The sequence below is a fragment of the Oncorhynchus keta genome, chromosome 10 (genome assembly GCF_023373465.1).
Source record: "Oncorhynchus keta strain PuntledgeMale-10-30-2019 chromosome 10, Oket_V2, whole genome shotgun sequence".
Classification (NCBI taxonomy): domain Eukaryota; kingdom Metazoa; phylum Chordata; class Actinopteri; order Salmoniformes; family Salmonidae; genus Oncorhynchus; species Oncorhynchus keta.
The window spans coordinates 9,258,062-9,280,016 of record NC_068430.1 but is presented as its reverse complement, the minus strand read 5'-3'; the positions used below and the strand labels follow the sequence as shown (position 1 = coordinate 9,280,016).

At 46.6% G+C, this 21,955-nt stretch overlaps 1 protein-coding gene across 1 annotated transcript in view; it reads left to right on the top strand.

Annotated features, from left to right (window-relative positions):
- LOC118376290 (zinc finger E-box-binding homeobox 2-like) overlaps window positions 1–21,955 on the top strand; it is a 74,782-nt gene that overhangs the window by 37,646 nt on the left and 15,181 nt on the right. The window lies entirely within an intron of this gene.

Sequence of the window (21,955 nt, the reverse complement as noted above, 5' to 3'; positions counted from 1 at the left end):
GAACAGTTAACCCATTTTCCTAGACCAGTTAACCCACTTTTCCTAGACCAGTTAACCCACTGTTCCTAGACCAGTTAACCCACTGTTCCTAAACCAGTTAACCCACTGTTCCTAGAACAGTTAACCCACTGTTCCTAGAACAGTTAACCAACTGTTCCTAGACCAGTTAACCCACTGTTCCTAGACCAGTTAACCCACTGTTCCTAGACCAGTTAACCCACTGTCCCTAGACCAGTTAACCCACTGTTCCTAGACCAGTTAACCCACTGTCCCTAGACCAGTTAACCAACTGTTCCTAGACCTGTTAACCCACTGTTCCTAGACCAGTTAACCCACTGTTCCTAGACCAGTTAACCCACTGTTCCTAGACCAGTTAACCCACTGTTCCTAGACCAGTTAACCCACTGTTCCTAGACCAGTTAACCCACTGTCCCTAGACCAGTTAACCCACTGTCCCTAGACCAGTTAACCCACTGTTCCTAGACCTGTTAACCCACTGTTCCTAGACCAGTTAACCCACTGTTCCTAGACCAGTTAACCTACTGTTCCTAGAACAGTTAACCCACTGTTCCTAGACCAGTTAACCAACTGTTCCTAGAACAGTTAACCCACTGTCCCTAGACCAGTTAACCCACTGTTCCTAGACCAGTTAACCCACTGTTCCTAGACCAGTTAACCCACTGTTCCTAGACCAGTTAACCCACTGTTCCTAGACCAGTTAACCAACTGTTCCTAGACCAGTTAACCCACTGTTCCTAGACCAGTTAACCCACTGTTCCTAGACCAGTTAACCAACTGTTCCTAGACCAGTTAACCCACTGTTCCTAGACCAGTTAACCCACTGTTCCCAGACCAGTTAACCAACTGTTCCTAGACCAGTTAACCCACTGTTCCTAGACCAGTTAACCCACTGTTCCTAGACCAGTTAACACACTGTTCCTAGACCAGTTAACCCACTGTTCCTAGACCAGTTAATGCACTGTTCCTAGACCAGTTAACCCACTGTTCCTAGACCAGTTAACCCACTGTTCCTAGACCAGTTACGCACTGTTCCTAGACCAGTTAACCCACTGTTCCTAGACCAGTTAACCCACTGTTCCTAGACCAGTTAACCCACTGTTCCTAAACCAGTTAACCCACTGTTCCTAGAACAGTTAACCCACTGTTCCTAGACCAGTTAACCCACTGTTCCTAAACCAGTTAACCCACTGTTCCTAGAACAGTTAACCCACTGTTCCTAGAACAGTTAACCCACTGTTCCTGGGGACAGGGAGTCCACCAGTTAACCCACTGTTCCTAGAACAGTTAACCCACTGTTCCTAGAACAGTTAACCCACTGTTCCTAAACCAGTTAACCCACTGTTCCTAGAACAGTTAACCCACTGTTCCTAGACCAGTTAACCCACTGTTCCTAAACCAGTTAACCCACTGTTCCTAGAACAGTTAACCCACTGTTCCTAGAACAGTTAACCCACTGTTCCTAAACCAGTTAACCAACTGTTCCTAGACCAGTTAACCCACTGTTCCTAGACCAGTTAACCCACTGTTCCTAGACCAGTTAACCCACTGTTCCTAGACCGTCATTGAAAATAAGAAGTTGTTCTCAACTGACTTGCCTAGTTAAATAAAGGTTAAATAATACAGTGTAGCAGTTGTTTTATTAGAAATTCAAAGTCTAGAAAGCACTTCAACACTTCAGCTACAAAACTGACCTTTGTTACAGAGCACATGAGTCACTTCACACTATAGACTACGCTGAGGTGTGTGATCACACCTGCAGCATGCCCATCATAGGTGTTTGTGTCAGACCAGGACAATATTATCCAGATAAGTATAGATGTATAGCTCAGTGTGATGTACTCTTTTTGCAAACCTTTAACAATACATTAGGACAACAATTCTATTCCCCCATTTGCTCATTGAGATATTATGTGCTGCGTTTTGGAAGAGGGTAGGTAGCCTTTTGATGCACATTGATGTAATACCAATATGTACCAGAGGGTGGTGCCTAGTCTGCTTATTAAAGCAGGCAGAGAGTGGAAGTGACATACTGCAGGTGTATGGTGGATAAACCATGTTCTGTTACTCTGCACGCAAAGATAGGGACAAGCAACCAATCAATTAACATGTTATATGTCCAAACCCCCATTCTATTCCCTCATTTACAGCAGAGCCCTGAGTACTGCAGTAACATCGGGCCACTGATACAGGACCAGTAAAGGCTCAGTGCCCGACTGTTTAAAAAAATACATATGATATGATTACTCAGGGGGTTCTGTAGCACCCTCAGTATCACTACTTCCTGCAGCTACGGACACAGGGAGACCGAGACACAGGGGAACAGGGAGACCGGGACACATGGGGACAGGGAGACCGGGACACAGGGGAACAGGGAGACCGGGACACATGGGGACAGGGAGACCGGGACACATGGGGACAGGGAGACCGGGACACATGGGGACAGGGAGACCGGGACACATGGGGACAGGGAGACCGGGACACAGGGGAACAGGGAGACCGGGACACAGGGGGACAGGGAGACCGGGATGCATGGGGACAGGGAGACCGGGACACAGGAGGACAGGGAGACCGAGACACAGGGGGACAGGGAGACCGAGACACAGGGGAACAGGGAGACCGGGACGCAGGGGGACAGGGAGACCGAGACACGGGGGGACAGGGAGACCGGGACGCAGGGGGACAGGGAGACCGGGGGACAGCGAGACCGATACACAGGGGGACAGGGAGACCGATACACAGGGGGACAGGGACACCGAGACACAGGGGGACAGGGAGACCGGGGGACAGGAGGACAGGGAGACCGGGGGACAGGAGGACAGGGAGACCGGGAGACAGGGTGACTGAGAAACAGGGGGACAGGGAGACCGGGACACAGGAGAACAGGGAGAATGGGACACAGGGGGACAGGGAGACCGAGACACAGGGGGACAGGGGGACAGGGAGACTGATACACACGGGGACAGGGAGACCGAGACACAGGGGGACAGGGAGACCGGTGGACAGGAGGACAGGGAGACCGGGAGACAGGAGGACAGGGAGACCGGGACACAGGAGGACAGGGAGACCGAGACACAGGGGGACATGGAGACCGAGACACAGGGGAACATGGAGACCGGGACACAGGAGGACAGGGAGACCGGGACACAGGAGGACAGGGAGACAGGGAGGCAGAGACACAGGGGGACAGGGAGACCGGGGGACAGGGAGACCAGGACACAGGGGGACAGGGAGACCGAGACACAGGGGGACAGGGAGACCGAGACACAGGAGGACAGGGAGACAGGGGGACAGAGACACAGGGGGACAGGGAGACAGAGACACAGGGGGACAGGGAGACCAGGGGGACAGGGAGACCAGGACACAGGGGGACAGGGAGACAGGGAGGCAGAGACACAGGGGGACAGGGAGACCGGGTGACAGGGAGACCAGGACACAGGGAGACAGGGAGACAGAGACACAGGGGGACAGGGAGATCGAGACACAGGAGGACAGGGAGACAGGGGGACAGAGACACAGGGGGACAGGGACACAGGGGGACAGGGAGACAGAGACACAGGGGGACAGGGAGACCGAGACACAGGGGGACAGGGAGACAGAGACACCGGAGGACAGGGAGACAGGAGGACAGGGGGACAGGGAGACAGAGACACAGGGGGACAGGGAGACAGAGACACATGGGGACAGGGAGACAGGGGGACAGAGACACAGGGGGACAGGGAGACAGAGACACAGGGGGACAGGTGGACAGAGACACAGGGTGACAGGGAGACAGGTGGACAGAGACACAGGGGGACAGGGAGACAGAGACACAGGGGGACAGGGAGACAGAGACACAGGGAGACAGGTGGACAGAGACACAGGGTGTTACTAGATGTTTAAATGTGCTCCTGTTGTATAGATTTAGTCAATATTTACTAGATGTTTAAATGTGCTCCTGTTGTATAGATTTAGTCAATATTTACTAGATGTTTAAATGTGCTCCTGTTGTATATTTATGGTCGACTAAGCAAAGTCTTTGTTGATTTGAATGTAACATTTTATTCCTTAGTGTGTGAGGACTGGCCCTTATTCCCTATAAAGTGTGTGAGGACTGGCCCCTATTCCCTATAAAGTGTGTGAGGACTGGCCCCTATTCCCTATAAAGTGTGTGAGGACTGGCCCTATTCCCTATAAAGTGTGTGAGGACTGGCCCTATTCCCTATAAAGTGTGTGAGGACTGGCCCCTATTCCCTATAAAGTGTGTGAGGACTGGCCCCTATTCCCTATAAAGTGTGTGAGGACTGGCCCTATTCCCTATAAAGTGTGTGAGGACTGGCCCTATTCCCTATAAAGTGTGTGAGGACTGGCCCCTATTCCCTATAAAGTGTGTGAGGACTGGCCCCTATTCCCTATAAAGTGTGTGAGGACTGGCCCCTATTCCCTATAAAGTGCACTACATTAAACCAGAGCCCTATGGGTCCTGGTCAGAAGCAGTGCACTACATTAAACCAGAGCCCTATGGGTCCTGGTCAGAAGCAGTGCACTACATTAAACCAGAGCCCTATGGGTCCTGGTCAGAAGCAGTGCACTACATTAAACCAGAGCCCTATGGGTCCTGGTCAAAAGCAGTGCACTACATTAAACCAGAGCCCTATGGGTCCTGGTCAGAAGCAGTGCACTACATTAAACCAGAGCCCTATGGGTCCTGGTCAGAAGCAGTGCACTACATTAAACCAGAGCCCTATGGGTCCTGGTCAGAAGCAGTGCACTACATTAAACCAGAGCCCTATGGGTCCTGGTCAGAAGCAGCGCACTACATTAAACCAGAGCCCTATGGGTCCTGGTCAGAAGCAGTGCACTACATTAAACCAGAGCCCTATGGGTCCTGGTCAGAAGCAGTGCACTACATTAAACCAGAGCCCTATGGGTCCTGGTCAGAAGCAGTGCACTACATTAAACCAGAGCCCTATGGGTCCTGGTCAGAAGCAGTGCACTACATTAAACCAGAGCCCTATGGGTCCTGGTCAGAAGCAGTGCACTACATTAAACCAGAGCCCTATGGGTCCTGGTCAGAAGCAGTGCACTACATTAAACCAGAGCCCTATGGGTCCTGGTCAGAAGCAGCGCACTACATTAAACCAGAGCCCTATAGGTCCTGGTCAGAAGCAGCGCACTACATTAAACCAGAGCCCTATGGGTCCTGGTCAGAAGCAGCGCACTACATTAAACCAGAGCCCTATGGGTCCTTGTCAGAAGCAGCGCACTACATTTGGGATTTAGTCAAACGTGTTGTGAATACCAGGCATACCATCCAAACCTCAACCCTCATGATCTCTCAGAACACAACATAAAATAAGTTGCAACTCAACCAGAATGGAAACACAGAACTATCCCACGTATCTGTTAAACTCAAAAGAGGAGATATTATGTATCTCCACCATATTAAAACCTGTTGTGTTTCCCCGGGAGATTGTGTTCATATTCTATACACAGAAACACCAGTGTGGTTTCGTTCAAATGGTAAAAAAGTAAAGAACCCACATCAGAAAGAACTGAAAGATGCAATGAAGCACTTTAATGTGCCCCCCTCCCCAAAAGCCATTTATAGAGTGGTGTGAGAGCCTGGGAGATGACAGAGCAGTTAATGAGCCCAACTGCAGTTGGGTTTTTGATTCATATGCGGTGTGGTTCAGTGTGTGTGTGTGCGTGTGTGTGTGTGTGTGTGTGTGTGTGTGTGTGTGTGTGTGTGTGTGTGTGTGTGTGTGTGTGTGTGTGTGTGTGTGTGTGTGTGTGTGTGTGTGTGTGTGTGTGTGTGTGTGTGTGTGTGTGTGTGTATTTGTGTTGTGGTCGGTGTGTGGGACGGGTCCCTCCATGCCTTCCAACCCAACCCAACATACATGGAGCAGAGCAGAGCTCAGGCAAGGCACAGCCGCACAGGGGTAAGGCAGGACGCCTCAAAATAGTCTACAATTCTTGCTCTAACCAACTCCACTCACCGACATTGCATACATACACACACACACACACACACACACACACACATTTTTAGAGCATTTGTGTAAATGGTGAGAAGGCTAGTGTGGTTTTCTTGGTTTGCTGTCAAGATGATTTCCGCTAATTGTTGTTTATGTGAAGACCTTGTTGAATACTTTAAAATAAATGTTCTTTATCTATTTGTCTCGTCTCGCACCTTTCTGCTCTTGTCTTTCTCAGACAGTGCTCAGCCTCCCTCCTTCACAGTGCTCAGCCTCTCCCCTTCACAGTGCTCAGCCTCCCTCCTTCACAGTGCTCAGCCTCTCTCCTTCACAGTGCTCAGACTCTCTCCTTCACAGTGCTCAGCCTCTCTCCTTCACAGTGCCCAGCCTCTCTCCTTCACAGTGCCCAGCCTCTCTCCTTCACAGTGCTCGGCCTCTCTCCTTCACAGTGCTCAGCCTCACCCCTTCACAGTGCTTAGCCTCTCCCCTTCACAGTGCTCAGCCTCTCCCCTTCACAGTGCTCAGCCTCTCCCCTTCACAGTGCTCAGCCTCTCTTCTTCACAGTGCTCAGCCTCTCTCCTTCACAGTGCTCGGCCTCTCTCCTTCACAGTGCTCAGCCTCTCTCCTTCAAAGTGCTCAGCCTCTCTCCTTCACAGTGCTCAGCCTCTCTCCTTCACAGTGCCCAGCCTCTCTCCTTCACAGTGCTCAGCCTCTCCCCTTCACAGTGCTCAGCCTCTCTTCTTCACAGTGCTCAGCCTCTCTCCTTCACAGTGCTCAGCCTCTCTCCTTCACAGTGCTCAGCCTCTCTCCTTCACAGTGCTCAGCCTCTCCCCTTCACAGTGCTCAGCCTCTCTTCTTCACAGTGCTCAGCTTCTCTCCTTCACAGTGCTCAGCCTCTCTCCTTCACAGTGCCCAGCCTCTCTCCTTCACAGTGCTCAGCCTCTCTCCTTCACAGTCCTCAGTCTCTCTCCTTCACAGTGCTCAGCCTCTCTTCTTCACAGTGCTCAGCCTCTCTTCTTCACAGTGCTCAGCCTCTCTCCTTCACAGTGCTCAGCCTCACCCCTTCACAGTGCTTAGCCTCTCCCCTTCACAGTGCTCAGCCTCTCCCCTTCACAGTGCTCAGCCTCTCTTCTTCACAGTGCTCAGCCTCTCTTCTTCACAGTGCCCAGCCTCTCTCCTTCACAGTGCTCAGCCTCTCTCCTTCACAGTGCTCAGCCTCTCTCCTTCACAGTGCTCAGCCTCTCTCCTTCACAGTGCTCAGCCTCTCTTCTTCACGGTGCTCAGCCTCTCTTCTTCATGGTGCTCAGCCTCTCCTTCACAGTGCTCAGCCTCACCCCTTCACAGTGCTCAGCCTCTCTTCTTCACAGTGCTCAGGCTCTCTCTCACCCCTACAAATCAGCCGGGCTAGACAATCTGGACCCTTTCTTTCTAAAACTATCTGCCGAAATTGTTGCAACACCTATTACTAGCCTTTTCAACCTCTCTTTCGTGTCGTCTGAGATTCCCAAAGATTGGAAAGCTGCCGCGGTAATCCCCCTCTTCAAAGGGGGAGACACTCTAGACCCAAACTGCTACAGACTATCTATCCTACCCTGCTTTTCTAAGGTCTTCGAAAGCCAAGTCAACAAACAGATTACCGACCATTTAGAATCCCACCGTACCTTCTCCGCTATGCAATCTGGTTTCAGAGCTGGTCACGGGTGCACCTCAGCCACGCTCAAGGTCCTAAACGACATCATAAACGCCATCGATGAGAGACATTACTGTGCAGCCGTATTCATCGACCTGGCCAAGGCTTTCGACTCTGTCTTTTTTTTGCATTTACCTCCCTTATTTCACCTCATTTGCTCACATTGTATATAGACTTATTTTTCTATTGTATTATTGACTGTATGTTTGTTTTACTCCATGTGTAACTCTGTGTTGTTATATGTGTCGAACTGCTTTGCTTTATCTTGGCCAGGTCGCAGTTGTAAATGAGAACTTGTTCTCAACTGGTCTACCTGGTTAAATAAAGGTGAAATAAATACATTTGTAGCTAGATAGATATGTTGCTAGATATGTTAGCTAGATAGATACAGTATATATATATATGTAACTAGCTAGATATAGTAGATAGATAGCTAGCTAGATATAGTAGATAGATATAGTAGGTAGGTATTTTTATTTTATTTTACCTTTAGGCAAGTCAGTTAAGAACAAATTCTTATTTTAAATGACGGCCTAGGAACTGTGGGTTAACTGCCTGTTCAGGGGCAGAACAACAGATTTGTACCTTGTCAGCTCAGGGGTTTGAACTTGCAACCTTCCAGTTACCAGTTCAATGCTCTAACCACTAGGCTACCCTGCCGCCCCCGCATGTAGCTAGATAGTTACAGTAGCTAGATATGTAGCTAGATAGATACAGTAGCTAGATATGTAGCTAGATAGATACAGTAGCTAGATATGTAGCTCGATAGATACAGTAGCTAGATATGTAGCTAGATAGATACAGTAGCTAGATATGTAGCTAGATAGATACAGTAGATAGGTACTCTGCACTTTCATCTTCTAATCTATTAGATCTCACTGTCATGTTGAATGCAGAAGACCTTTGAGTTGAAACGTGTTGATGAGGGATATCCAATCAGAAAGCTCCTCTTTCCATTGGTAGGCATATGGACTTTCAAACTTCCAGTGCTATGTGGGTACAAAATATTTTTTGAAGAACAAGGTTTGTTAACAAGGTTTGTTTTAACTTTACATCCCCACAATCCTCATTGCGATAATTCTATATCCAGCCGTTAAAAAGCTCATCCTTATGACGTGCCCTGTTTGGAGGGCTAGCCATTCCCTTGCATGCATAAGTTCCAACTGTATAATATGTACATTGTTTCTGTCTCACCAGAGCAGAAGGGAGGGGGGCCTCTGGTTGGTTCAGAGCAGAACAGAGGGGGGCCTCTGGTTGGTTCAGAACAGAACGGAAGGGGGGGGGGCTCTGGTTGGTTCAGAGCAGAACGGAGGGGGAGCCTCTGGTTGGTTCAGAGCACAAAGGAGGGGAGCCTCTGGTTGGTTCAGAGCAGAAAGGAAGGGGGGGCCTCTGGTTGGTTCAGAGCAGAACGGAGGGGAGCCTCTGGTTGGTTCAGAGCAGAACGGAAGGGGGGCTCTGGTTGGATCAGAGCAGAACGGAGGGGAGCCTCTGGTTGGTTCAGAGCAGAACGGAGGGGAACCTCTGGTTGGTTCAGAGCAGAATGGAAGGGGGCCTCTGGTTGGTTCAGAGCAGAACGGAGGGGAGCCGCTGGTTGGTTCAGAACAGAATGAAAGGGGGCCTCTGGTTGGTTCAGAACAGAATGGAAGGGGGCCTCTGGTTGGTTCAGAGCAGAACGGAAGGGGGGGCTCTGGTTGGATCAGAGCAGAACGGAGGGGAGCCTCTGGTTGGTTCAGAGCAGAACGGAGGGGGGCCTCTTCCTGTACTGGGTTTAGTGCTTCCCAAACTAGGGGTCGCCTGCTGCTTCTTCCATACTGTTCCCTTCTTTCTTTCTTTTCTGTGTTCAAATATCCATCTCTGACACCTCAATCTGTGCATGGATGCTTTGATAGGGGGATGGCATTTTACCTATTACAACATGCTTTCTGAGGACGAGAGTGACTGATCAGGGACGGTGCGCTGAGTGTCTTTTTATGCAGTAAGGTCTGGACTCCTAGCTGACTAGATGCAGTAGTTCTGGACTCCTAGCTGACTAGATGCAGTAGGTCTGGACTCCTAGCTGACTAGGTGCAGTAGGTCTGGACTCCTAGCTGACTAGATGCAGTAGTTCTGGACTCCTAACTGACTAGGTGCAGTAAGGTCTGGACTCCTAGCTGACTAGATGCAGTAAGGTCTGGACTCCTAGCTGACTAGATGCAGTAGGTCTGGACTCCTAGCTGACTAGATGCAGTAAGGTCTGGACTCCTAGCTGACTAGATGCAGTAGGTCTGGACTCCTAGCTGACTAGATGCAGTAAGGTCTGGACTCCTAGCTGACTAGATGCAGTAGTTCTGGACTCCTAGCTGACTAGATGCAGCAGGTCTGGACTCCTAGCTGACTAGATGCAGTAGTTCTGGACTCCTAGCTGACTAGATGCAGTAGTTCTGGACTCCTAGCTGACTAGATGCAGTAGGTCTGGACTCCTAGCTGACTAGATGCAGTAGTTCTGGACTCCTAGCTGACTAGATGCAGTAAGGTCTGGACTCCTAGCTGACTAGATGCAGTAGGTCTGGACTCCAAGCTGACTAGATGCAGTAGTAGGTCTGGACTAGCTGACCTAGCTGACTAGATACAGTAGTTCTGGACTCCTAGCTGACTAGATGCAGTAGGTCTGGACTCTAGCTGACTAGATGCAGTAGTTCTGGACTCCTAGCTGACTAGATACAGTAGTTCTGGACTCCTAGCTGACTAGATGCAGTAGTTCTGGACTACTAGCTGACTAGATGCAGTAGTTCTGGACTCCTAGCTGACTAGATGCAGCAGGTCTGGACTCCTAGCTGACTAGATGCAGTAGTTCTGGACTCCTAGCTGACTAGATGCAGCAGGTCTGGACTCCTAGCTGACTAGATGCAGTAGTTCTGGACTCCTAGCTGACTAGATGCAGTAGTTCTGGACTCCTAGCTGACTAGATGCAGTAGGTCTGGACTCCTAGCTGACTTGCTGGTCGTGCTGTGAGCTGTATTCAGAGGTTGCTCAGGGACTTTCCCCACTATCTTCTCTCATTGCAATATCGTGGGAGGATCTGAAAGGAACTCTCTCTCTCTTTCTCTCTCTTTCTCTCTCTCTCTCTCTCTCTCTCTCTCTCTCTCTCTCTCTCTCTCTCTCTCTCTCTCTCTCTCTCTCTCTCTCTCTCTCTCTCTCTCTCTCTGTGTGTGTCTCTCTGTGTCTCTCTGTCCCTCTCTCTCTCTCTGTCCCTCTCTCTCTCTCCTCTCTCTCTCTGCCTCTCTCTCCTCTCTCTCTCTCTCTCTCTCTCTCTCTCTCTCTCTCTCTCTCTGTCTCTCTCTCTCTCTCTCTCTCTCTCTCTCTGCCTCTCTCTCTCTCTCTCTCTCTCTCTCTCTCTCTCTCTCTCTCTCTCTCTCTCTCTCTCTCTCTCTCTCTCTCTCTCTCTCTCTCTCTCTGCCACTCTCTCCTCTCTCTCTCTCCTCTGTCTCTCTCTCTCTCTCTCTCTCTCTCTCTCTCTCTCTCTCTCTCTCTCTCTCTCTCCTCTCTCTCTCTCTCTCTCTCTCTCTCTCTCTTCTGCCACTCTCTCCTCTCTCTCTCTCCTCTCTCTCTCTCTCTCTCTCTCTGCCACTCTCTCCTCTCTCTCTCTCCTCTGTCTCTCTCTCTCTCTCTCTCTGCCACTCTCTCCTCTCTCTCTCTCCTCTGTCTCTCTCTCTCTCTCTCTCTCTCTGCCACTCTCTGTAGGATGTAGTGTAATGTCATCGTGTGGAGGTTGTTGTGACACGTGATGTGTTTTTATGGTTGTGTGGGGGATGTGTTTGTGTCTTTTTAGGTTAGTGAGGATTTCTCATTAAAGCTACAGTGTGTAACTTTTGGGGCCACCTGACCAAATGCACATAGAAATGTGAGTTATAGATCTGTCATTCTCATTGAAAGGAACTCTCGCCCTCGCTCTCTCTTTCTCTCTCTCCCTCTCTCTCTCCTCTCTCTCTGTCTCTCTCCCTCTCTTTCACCCTCTCCTTTTTTCTCTCTCTCGTTATCTCTTTTCCCCACCCACACATTTGCAGAGAGAAGCCACAGACGTTACTGATCAACACGCTATATGAATGATAACATATGGTTTCCACCCCTATCAATCATGCATCTGATGTTATACAAAATATAGACACTTGCTGAACAGTATTTGTACTGTTAATAACATGTAGGTTATTTTTTTTAAACCATGAATAGACAGCAGGAATGTCATAAAGCTGCAGGTAAATATAAGGCTTTATCAATCATGAATGTTCAGTCATCTTCCTCTTCTATCACCAATCAATTGAACAATAGAAAATGGATATTCTGCGTATAAGTTGAATATGTGTGGCCACAGACATTAGTCTGTAGTTGATATCTAATCTTTTACCTGTTTAGAATTTATAGAAAACATAGACTTATTCTATACCATCTGCTTTAATATAATGTTCTGTCTCTCTGGCTGCAGTTAGACCAGTCCCAACGAGGGCAGAGAGAGAGCAGTGGACCTGTCTGTCTGTCAGACCAGTCCCAACGAGGGCAGAGAGAGAGCAGTGGACCTGTCTGTCTGTCAGACCAGTCCCAACGAGGGCAGAGAGAGAGCAGTGGACCTGTCTGTCTGTCAGACCAGTCCAAACGAGGGCAGAGAGAGAGCAGTGGACCTGTCTGTCTGTCAGACCAGTCCAAACGAGGGCAGAGAGAGAGCAGTGGACCTGTCTATCTGTCAGACCAGTCCAAACGAGGGCAGAGAGCAGACCTGTCTGTCTGTCAGACCAGTCAGTACCTGTCTGTCAGACCAGTCCAAAGCGTGGGCAGACCAGTCCAAACGAGAGCAGTGGACTTGTCTATCTGTCAGACCAGTCCAAACGAGGGCAGAGAGAGAGCAGTGGACCTGTCTGTCTGTTAGACCAGTCCCAACGAGGGCAGAGAGAGAGCAGTGGACCTGTCTGTCTGTCAGACCAGTCCAAACGAGGGCAGAGAGAGAGCAGTGGACCTGTCTGTCTGTCAGACCAGTCCAAACGAGGGCAGAGAGAGAGCAGTGGACTTGTCTATCTGTCAGACCAGTCCAAACGAGGGCAGAGAGAGAGCAGTGGACCTGTCTGTCTGTTAGACCAGTCCCAACGAGGGCAGAGAGAGCAGTGGACCTGTCTGTCTGTTAGACCAGTCCCAACGAGGGCAGAGAGAGAGCAGTGGACCTGTCTATCTGTCAGACCAGTCCCAACGAGGGCAGAGAGAGAGCAGTGGACCTGTCTGTCTGTCAGACCAGTCCACACGAGGGCAGAGAAAGAGAGAGAAATGGACCTGTCTGTCTGTCAGATCAGTCCAAACGAGGGCAGAGAGAGAGAGAGAGAAATGGACCTGTCTGTTAGACCAGTCCAAACGAGGGCAGAGAGAGCAGTGGGCCTGCTTGCCTGACAGACAGACTGACAGTGTTGATAGAAGAGATGTAGTGGGAGGTGTTTGTTCTTAGATGTGGTACACCGTACCTCTGACTCATTGTAAGAATGTAAAAAAGACACTTTGGTATTTGCAGACATTGCTCTGTGTTCGTGTTTTTGGCAAGCTCATCTCAAAAATGTCCTCTTCATCATCTTCATCATCCTCATCAACACTGCTGAACTATGGATAAACACACTATGGATTTCTGTCTTTGCTACTGTGATCATAGGTAGGCTAGTGTAACTATATGTCCTGCTTGTTCTGGTGTGTCTCTGTGTGTCTGTCTCACTCCGGGGCTCGTGTAAAGTAGTAGTTGTCCTTTTGGTGATCGAGTGAGAAATAGTTTCTTGGGTTGTTTCAGTTTAAATATATATTTGAATCGAAACAATGATACAGTTATATCTATTTTATAACGGAGAAATGTCTGGAGAGCTAGAATATGTCTTTAAAAAAAACATCTGCATTTATTTTTAGTAAAGATGATTTTTATCGAAATTGCACAAGCTAAGTTAAATCACTGTATATTACTTGTGTTGCTAGTTCATCACTACACTGAACAAGCAGGTGTTTTGCTCAGCCACCTTTACGGATTCCTCTGACTGTCTTGAGAAATATTGTTGCCGTTTACTGTCGATGTGTCCTCGTCCTATGACTTACACGTCACCTGCTGTACAATTGTCGATGTCATTTCTAATTCTTCAGAGCGTCGAGATACAGATTTATTTTATTGGTGTTATGTCAGAAGAAGAGTCTTCCGTATGAAAGTGCAGATAACTCTTGTCTGGGTGTGCTAAGTAACACAATGGTCTGGGTGTGCTAAGTAACACAATGGTCTGGGTGTGCTAAGTAACACAATGGTCTGGGTGTGCTAAGTAACACAATGGTCTGGGTGTGCTAAGTAACACAATGGTCTGGGTGTGCTAAGTAACACAATGGTCTGGGTGTGCTAAGTAACACAATGGTCTGGGTGTGCTAAGTAACACAATGGTCTGGGTGTGGTAAGTAACACAATGGTCTGGGTGTGCTAAGTAACACAATGGTCTGGGTGTGCTAAGTAACACAATGGTCTGGGTGTGCTAAGTAACACAATGGTCTGGGTGTGCTAAGTAACACAATGGTCTGGGTGTGCTAAGTAACACAATGGTCTGGGTGTGCTAAGTAACACAATGGTCTGGGTGTGCTAAGTAACACAATGGTCTGGGTGTGCTAAGTACCACAAGGGTCTGGGTGTGCTAAGTAACACAATGGTCTGGGTGTGCTAAGTAACACAATGGTCTGGGTGTGCTAAGTACCACAAGGGTCTGGGTGTGCTAAGTAACACAATGGTCTGGGTGTGCTAAGTACCACAAGGGTCTGGGTGTGGCTAGGTAACACAATGGTCTGGGTGTGCTAAGTAACACAATGGTCTGGGTGTGCTAAGTAACACAATGGTCTGGGTGTGCTAAGTACCACAAGGGTCTGGGTGTGCTAAGTAACACAATGGTCTGGGTGTGCTAAGTAACACAATGGTCTGGGTGTGCTAAGTAACACAATGGTCTGTGTGTGCTAAGTAACACAATGGTCTGGGTGTGCTAAGTACCACAAGGGTATGGGTGTGCTAAGTACCACAAGGGTCTGGGTGTGCTAAGTAACACAATGGTCTGGGTGTGCTAAGTACCACAAGGGTCTGGGTGTGCTAAGTACCACAAGGGTCTGGGTGTGCTAAGTAACACAATGGTCTGGGTGTGCTAAGTACCACAATGGTCTGGGTGTGCTAAGTACCACAATGGTCTGGGTGTGCTAAGTAACACAATGGTCTGGGTGTGCTAAGTAACACAATGGTCTGGGTGTGCTAAGTAACACAATGGTCTGGGTGTGCTAAGTAACACAATGGTATGGGTGTGCTAAGTAACACAATGGTCTGGGTGTGCTAATGGTCTGGGTGTGCTAAGTAACACAATGCAGACAAGGGAAGTGTGTTAGTCTATATTTTCCATTTAATCCAACATTTTTTTTAATCGTTTTTTTTTGTACGCTTATTTTATTGGGGGCTATTCTATTGGTCTATTCTGTTGGTCTAGTCTATTGGTCTATTCTATTGGTCTATTGGTCTATTCTATTGGTCTATTCTGTTGGTCTAGTCTATTGGTCTATTCTATTGGTCTAGTCTATTGTTCTAGTCTATTGGTCTAGTCTATTGGTCTATTGGTCTATTCTAATGGTCTATTCTATTGGTCTATTCTATTGGTCTAGTCTGTTGGTCTAGTCTGTTGGTCTAGTCTATTGGTCTATTGGTCTAGTCTATTGGTCTAGTCTATTGGTCTATTCTGTTGGTCTAGTCTATTGGTCTAGTCTATTGGTCTATTATGTTGGTCTAGTCTATTGGTCTATTCTGTTGGTCTAGTCTATTGGTCTATTGGTCTATTCTATTGGTCTATTCTATTGGTCTATTCTGTTGGTCTATTGGTCTATTCTATTGGTCTATTCTATTGGTCTATTCTATTGGTCTATTATGTTGGTCTATTGGTCTATTCTATTGGTCTATTCTATTGGTCTATTCTATTGGTCTATTCTGTTGGTCTAGTCTATTGGTCTATTCTATTGGTCTAGTCTATTGGTCTATTCTGTTGGTCTATTGGTCTATTCTATTGGTCTATTCTATTGGTCTATTCTATTGGTCTATTCTATTGGGCTATTCTATTGGTCTATTCTATTGGTCTATTCTGTTGGTCTAGTCTATTGGTCTATTGGTCTATTCTATTGGTCTATTATATTGGTCTATTCTATTGGTCTAGTATATTCGTCTATTGGTCTATTCTGTTGGTCTAGTCTATTGGTCTATTGGTCTATTCTATTGGTCTAGTCTATTGGTCTAGTCTATTGGTCTATTCTATTGGTCTATTGGTTTATTCTGTTGGTCTATTCTATTGGTCTATTCTGTTGGTCTATTCTATTGGTCTAGTCTATTGGTCTATTCTGTTGGTCTAGTCTATTGGTCTATTCTGTTGGTCTATTCTATTGGTCTATTCTGTTGGTCTATTCTGTTGGTCTATTCTGTTGGTCTATTCTATTGGTCTATTCTATTGGTCTATTCTGTTGGTCTATTCTGTTGGTCTATTCTATTGGTCTATTCTGTTGGTCTAGTCTATTGGTCTATTCTGTTGGTCTATTCTATTGGTCTATTATATTGGTCTATTCTGTTGGTCGATTCTGTTGGTCTAGTCTATTGGTCTAGTCTATTGGTCTAGTCTATTGGTCTATTGGTCTCGTCTGTTGGTCTAGTCTATTGGTCTAGTCTATTGGTTTATTGGTCTAGTCTATTGGTCTAGTCTATTGGTCTAGTCTGTTGGTCTAGTCTATTGGTCTAGTCTATTGGTCTATTGGTCTAGTCTGTTGGTCTAGTCTATTGGTCTAGTCTATTGGTCTAGTCTATTGGTCTAGTCTATTGGTCTAGTCTATTGGTCTATTGGTCTAGTCTATTGGTCTAGTCTATTGGTCTAGTCTATTGGTCTATTGGTCTAGTCTATTGGTCTAGTCTATTGGTCTATTCTATTGGTCTATTGGTCTAGTCTATTGGTCTAGTCTATTACTCTATTGGTCTAGTCTATTGGTCTAGTCTATTACTCTGTTGGTCTAGTCTATTGGTCTAGTCTATTGGTCTATTCTGTTGGTCTAGTCTATTGGTCTAGTCTATTGGTCTAGTCTATTAGTCTATTATATTTGTCTATTGGTCTAGTCTATTGGTCTAGTCTTACTCTATTGGTCTCGTCTGTTGGTCTAGTCTATTGGTCTATTGGTCTAGTCTGTTGGTCTAGTCTATTGGTCTGTTGGTCTAGTCTGTTGGTCTAGTCTATTGGTCTATTCTATTGGTCTATTCTATTCTATTGGTTTATTCTATTGGTCTATTCTATTAGTCTAGTCTATTGGTCTAGTCCATTGGTCTATTCTATTGGTCTATTCTATTGGTCTATTCTGTTTGTCTAGTCTATTGGTCTAGTCTATTGGTTTATTCTGTTGGTCTAGTCTATATGGGGAATAGAGTGCCATATGAGACTCTGCTATACAGTCAGTCCCGAACCAAGCAGAGAGAGAGAGCCATGGTCTGGTCTGCATTACCTCACAAATTGAATCTAATTTTCTCTCCCATGACAGTGAGTGACAGTGCGCCTCATGTGCAGTACCCGGCCCAGGGATGGCTTTCATTATCTGAAAACTTGATTTATTTATTTGAATAGCGAGTGCATTCTTCAGACTCTTGTATATTGAGTCAGAACATATAAATCCAAGAGGTTGAACAGTGCAGGGGGTAGGAGAGGAGAGGAGAGGAGAGGAGACAGGACAGGAGAGGAGAGGAGAGGAGAGGAGAGGAGAGGAGAGGAGAGGAGAGGAGAGGAGAGGAGAGGCTGAGAGGAGAGGAGACAGGAGAGGAGAGGCTGAGAGGAGAGGAGAGGAGGGATGAGGGGATGAGAGGCTTAGAGGAGAGGAGAGTCTGAGAGGAGAGGAGAGGACAGGAGAGGACAGGAGAGGAGAGGAGAGGACAGGAGAGGACAGGAGAGGAGAGGCTGAGAGGAGAGGAGAGGAGAGGAGGGATGAGGGGACGAGAGGCTGAGAGGAGAGGAGAGGCTGAGAGGAGAGGAGAGGCGGAGAGGAGAGAATGAGGGGAGAGGAGAGGAGAGGCTGAGAGGAGAGGAGAGAATGAGGGGACAGGAGAGGAGAGGAGAGGCTGAGAGGAGAGAATGAGGGGACAGGAGAGGAGAGGAGAGGAGAGGCTGAGAGGGGAGAATGAGGGGACAGGAGAGAATGAGGGGACAGGAGAGGAGAGGAGAGGCTGAGAGGGGAGAATGAGGGGACAGGAGAGAATGAGGGGACAGGAGAGGAGAGGCTGAGAGGAGAGGAGAGAATGAGGGGACAGGAGAGGAGAGGAGAGGCTGAGAGGAGAGAATGAGGGGACAGGAGAGGAGAGGAGAGAATGAGGGGACAGGAGAGAATGAGGGGACAGGAGAGGAGATGAGAGGCTGAGAGGAGAGGAGAGAATGAGGGGACAGGAGAGAATGAGGGGACAGGAGAGGCTGAGAGGAGAGGAGAGAATGAGGAGAGGAGAGCCATTTTGCATGTAACGTGGGATGGGATGCCTGAGTCATATTGTAACCGTTTATGACGCTCTTGGTGCTGCATCATTGTTAAGGCTGATCAGTCAGCCCTCAGGGGACTGTTTTGATGACTGCCTCACAACAAGAACACTCACCATATTAATATCCGTGTTGTATCAGTCGTACCATGACAGTAATGACATTAGCTTCAGTGAGAGATGCTTATCGTCTCTACCAGGCAAGTCTTTATAGAACACAGCAGAGCTGGAACGTCCCTCTGTGTCTCCTCTACCTGGCAATAAGACAGTGAAGAGTAGATTGTTTATGACTAGTGAAGTTAGCGGAGGTGGTGGGGGGGGCATTGTGAACAGTGCAGGTCAGCTGGAGCATGCATACTGTGAGAGAAGCAGAGGAGAGCAGATGTGATGAATAGTAGAATGCATCATCAGTGAGCTACCCCCCCTCCGAGCCCACTGGCCCACCTCCCCCCTCCAAGCCCCTGCCCCCCCTCCGAGCCCACTGGCCCACTCCCCCCACCCCCTCCGAGCCCCCCCACCCCCTCCGAGCCCACTGGCCCACCTCCCCCCCTCCGAGCCCACTGGCCCACCTCCCCTCCCCCCTCCGAGCCCACTGGCCCACCTCCCCCCCCCTCCGAGCCCACTGGCCCACCTCCCCACGACAGTCAGAGCATCGCAGTCAGAACGACAAAGGTCACACCTCAGTTTAGTCACCTCAGCTCTTCTGTATATTCAGTCAGTGGGAACGATGCAAGTGTGCCGTGGCCATAAAGATGACTCTTTTGTATATAGCAGTGGGCTCCCCAAACATGAACTCATCTGCTCACTCTCTGTGTCAACACAATCACGTAAGACAGAAAAACCAGAGGGGTCCTTTCAATTTGACTTTGCTTTTCAAGTCAAACCTAGATATTTAAATAGTTAAATAGAACAGAAGTTAAAAAAAAGAAAACCCAGTCATAACGCTAGATTTAAAGACTTAAACATGCCAGTAAACTCCTTGGTTATCGACATCGCAGGCATGAGAATTCACATGCAACAGTTTAATGTGTTGTTGGGTTAAGGTTACACATATGAACTGGAGACTTTCGGGAAAACATTTAAATGAATAAATCCTATCTCATTCAGTCTGTACACAGACATTTAAATAAATAAATCCTATCTCATTCAGTCTGTACACAGACATTTAAATAAATAAATCCTATCTCATTCAGTCTGTACACAGACATTTAAATAAATAAATCCTGTCTCATTCAGTCTGTACACAGACATTTAAATAAATAAATCCTATCTCATTCAGTCTGTACACAGACATTTAAATAAATAAATCCTATCTCATTCAGTCTGTACACAGACATTTAAATAAATAAATCCTATCTCATTCAGTCTGTACACAGACATTTAAATAAATACATCCTATCTCATTCAGTCTGTACACAGACATTTAAATAAATAAATCCTATCTCATTCAGTCTGTACACAGACATTTAAATAAATAAATCCTATCTCATTCAGTCTGTACACAGACATTTAAATAAATAAATCCTATCTCATTCAGTCTGTACACAGACATTTAAATAAATAAATCCTATCTCATTCAGTCTGTACACAGACATTTAAATAAATACATCCTATCTCATTCAGTCTGTACACAGACATTTAAATAAATAAATCCTGTCTCATTCAGTCTGTACACAGACATTTAAATAAATAAAGTCTGTACACAGACATTTAAATATCTCATTCAGTCTGTACACAGACATTTAAATAAATACATCCTATCTCATTCAGTCTGTACACAGACATTTAAATAAATAAATCCTGTCTCATTCAGTCTGTACACAGACATTTAAATGAATAAATCCTGTCTCATTCAGTCTGTACACAGACATTTAAATGAATAAATCCTATCTCATTCAGTCTGTACACAGACATTTAAATAAATAAATCCTATCTCATTCAGTCTGTACACAGACATTTAAATAAATAAATCCTATCTCATTCAGTCTGTACACAGACATTTAAATAAATAAATCCTATATCATTCAGTCTGTACACAGACATTTAAATAAATAAATCCTATCTCATTCAGTCTGTACACAGACATTTAAATGAATAAATCCTATCTCATTCAGTCTGTACACAGACATTTAAATAAATAAATCCTATCTCACTCAGTCTGTACACAGACATTTAAATAAATAAATCCTGTCTCATTCAGTCTGTACACAGACATTTAAATAAATAAATCCTGTCTCATTCAGTCTGTACACAGACATTTAAATAAATAAATCCTATCTCATTCAGTCTGTACACAGACATTTAAATAAATCCTATCTCATTCAGTCTGTACACAGACCTCGTACTCTACAAAACCCTGTCATTTTATACGGCATCAACTTTTGGTGTTTATGTTGACGGTGTGTTTGTTTTGTTAGTGTTTGGCTTCATTTGATGTTTCATGAATAGTCATGAAAGTCAAGAAGACAAATACTATATCAGGTTAAGATATTCCTGTGCCAATGCTGCAAATATCTGTTGGGAAACTACTATCAAAGCCACACACAGCAGAGCTCCATCTTTAGTGAGGGGTTCTATGTAATAATGTAGATTGTATAAACCCCGTCAAGATTAATGGTTATATATAATAATGTATATTGTGTAAACCCCATCAAGATTAATTAGTATATGTAATAATGTAGATTAATGGTTCTATGTAATAATGTAGATTGTGTAAACCCCATCAAGGTTAATGGTTATATGTAATAATGTAGATGAATGGTTATATGTAATAATGTATATTGTATAAACCCCATCAAGGTTAATGGTTCTGTGCAGTGATAAACACATCAAATAGAATGTGTGGTTCTATGTGGTAATGATTAGACAATTAGCCAATCAGAGCGAGGGGGGGGGGGCACCAGAGGATCTTGGGAAATACATCTAAAATCCTAAATTGTTGTCTATGTGATGGTAAAAAGTGTATTTTACAGTCCCTCCCTTGTGCGTGTGCCAGCATGTGTTTGTGATCATCATTTATTGTCTCTGTGATGGAAAAATGTTTTGGTTTTTTACAGTCCGTCTCTGATTTGAGTGGCGCTGGATAAAATACCAGTCTCACAGTTTGATGTTGGACTCATACACTCTCCAGCTATACATTCTCTGTCCATTTTGAATTTGTTAACTGTTCTTCCACTGTCTCAGATATGTAAAAGCCACACAAATGATGTAACATACTGTCAGAAACAAGAGGGGTCTATGAACAGTGTGACAGTCTCTCTCGCTTTTTCACTCTCTCTCCCTTCCTCTCTCTCTCCCACCCCCTCTCACGCGCTCTCTCTCTCTCTTTCTCTCTCCCTCTTTCTCTTTCTCTTTCTCTCTCCCTTCCCCTCTCACGCGCTCTCTCTCTTTCTCTCTCCCTCTTTCTCTTTCTCTCTCCCTTCCTCTCTCTCCCACCCCCTCTCACGCGCTCTCACTCTCTCTTTCTCTCTCCCTCTTTCTCTTTCTCTCTCCCTTCCCCTCTCTCTCCCACCCCCTCTTGCATGCTCTCTCTCCCTTTCTCTCTCTCTCTCTCTCTCTCTGTCTCTCTTTCTTTCTCTTTCTCTTTCTCTCTACCTTCTTCTCTCTCGCTCTCTTTCTTTCTCTCTCTCTCTCTCTCTCTCTCTCTCTCTCTCTCTCTCTCTCTCTCTCTCTCTCTCTCTCTCTCTCTCTCTCTCTCTCTCTCTCTCTCTCTGTCTCTCTTTCTTTCTCTTTCTCTCTCCCTTCCTCTCTCTC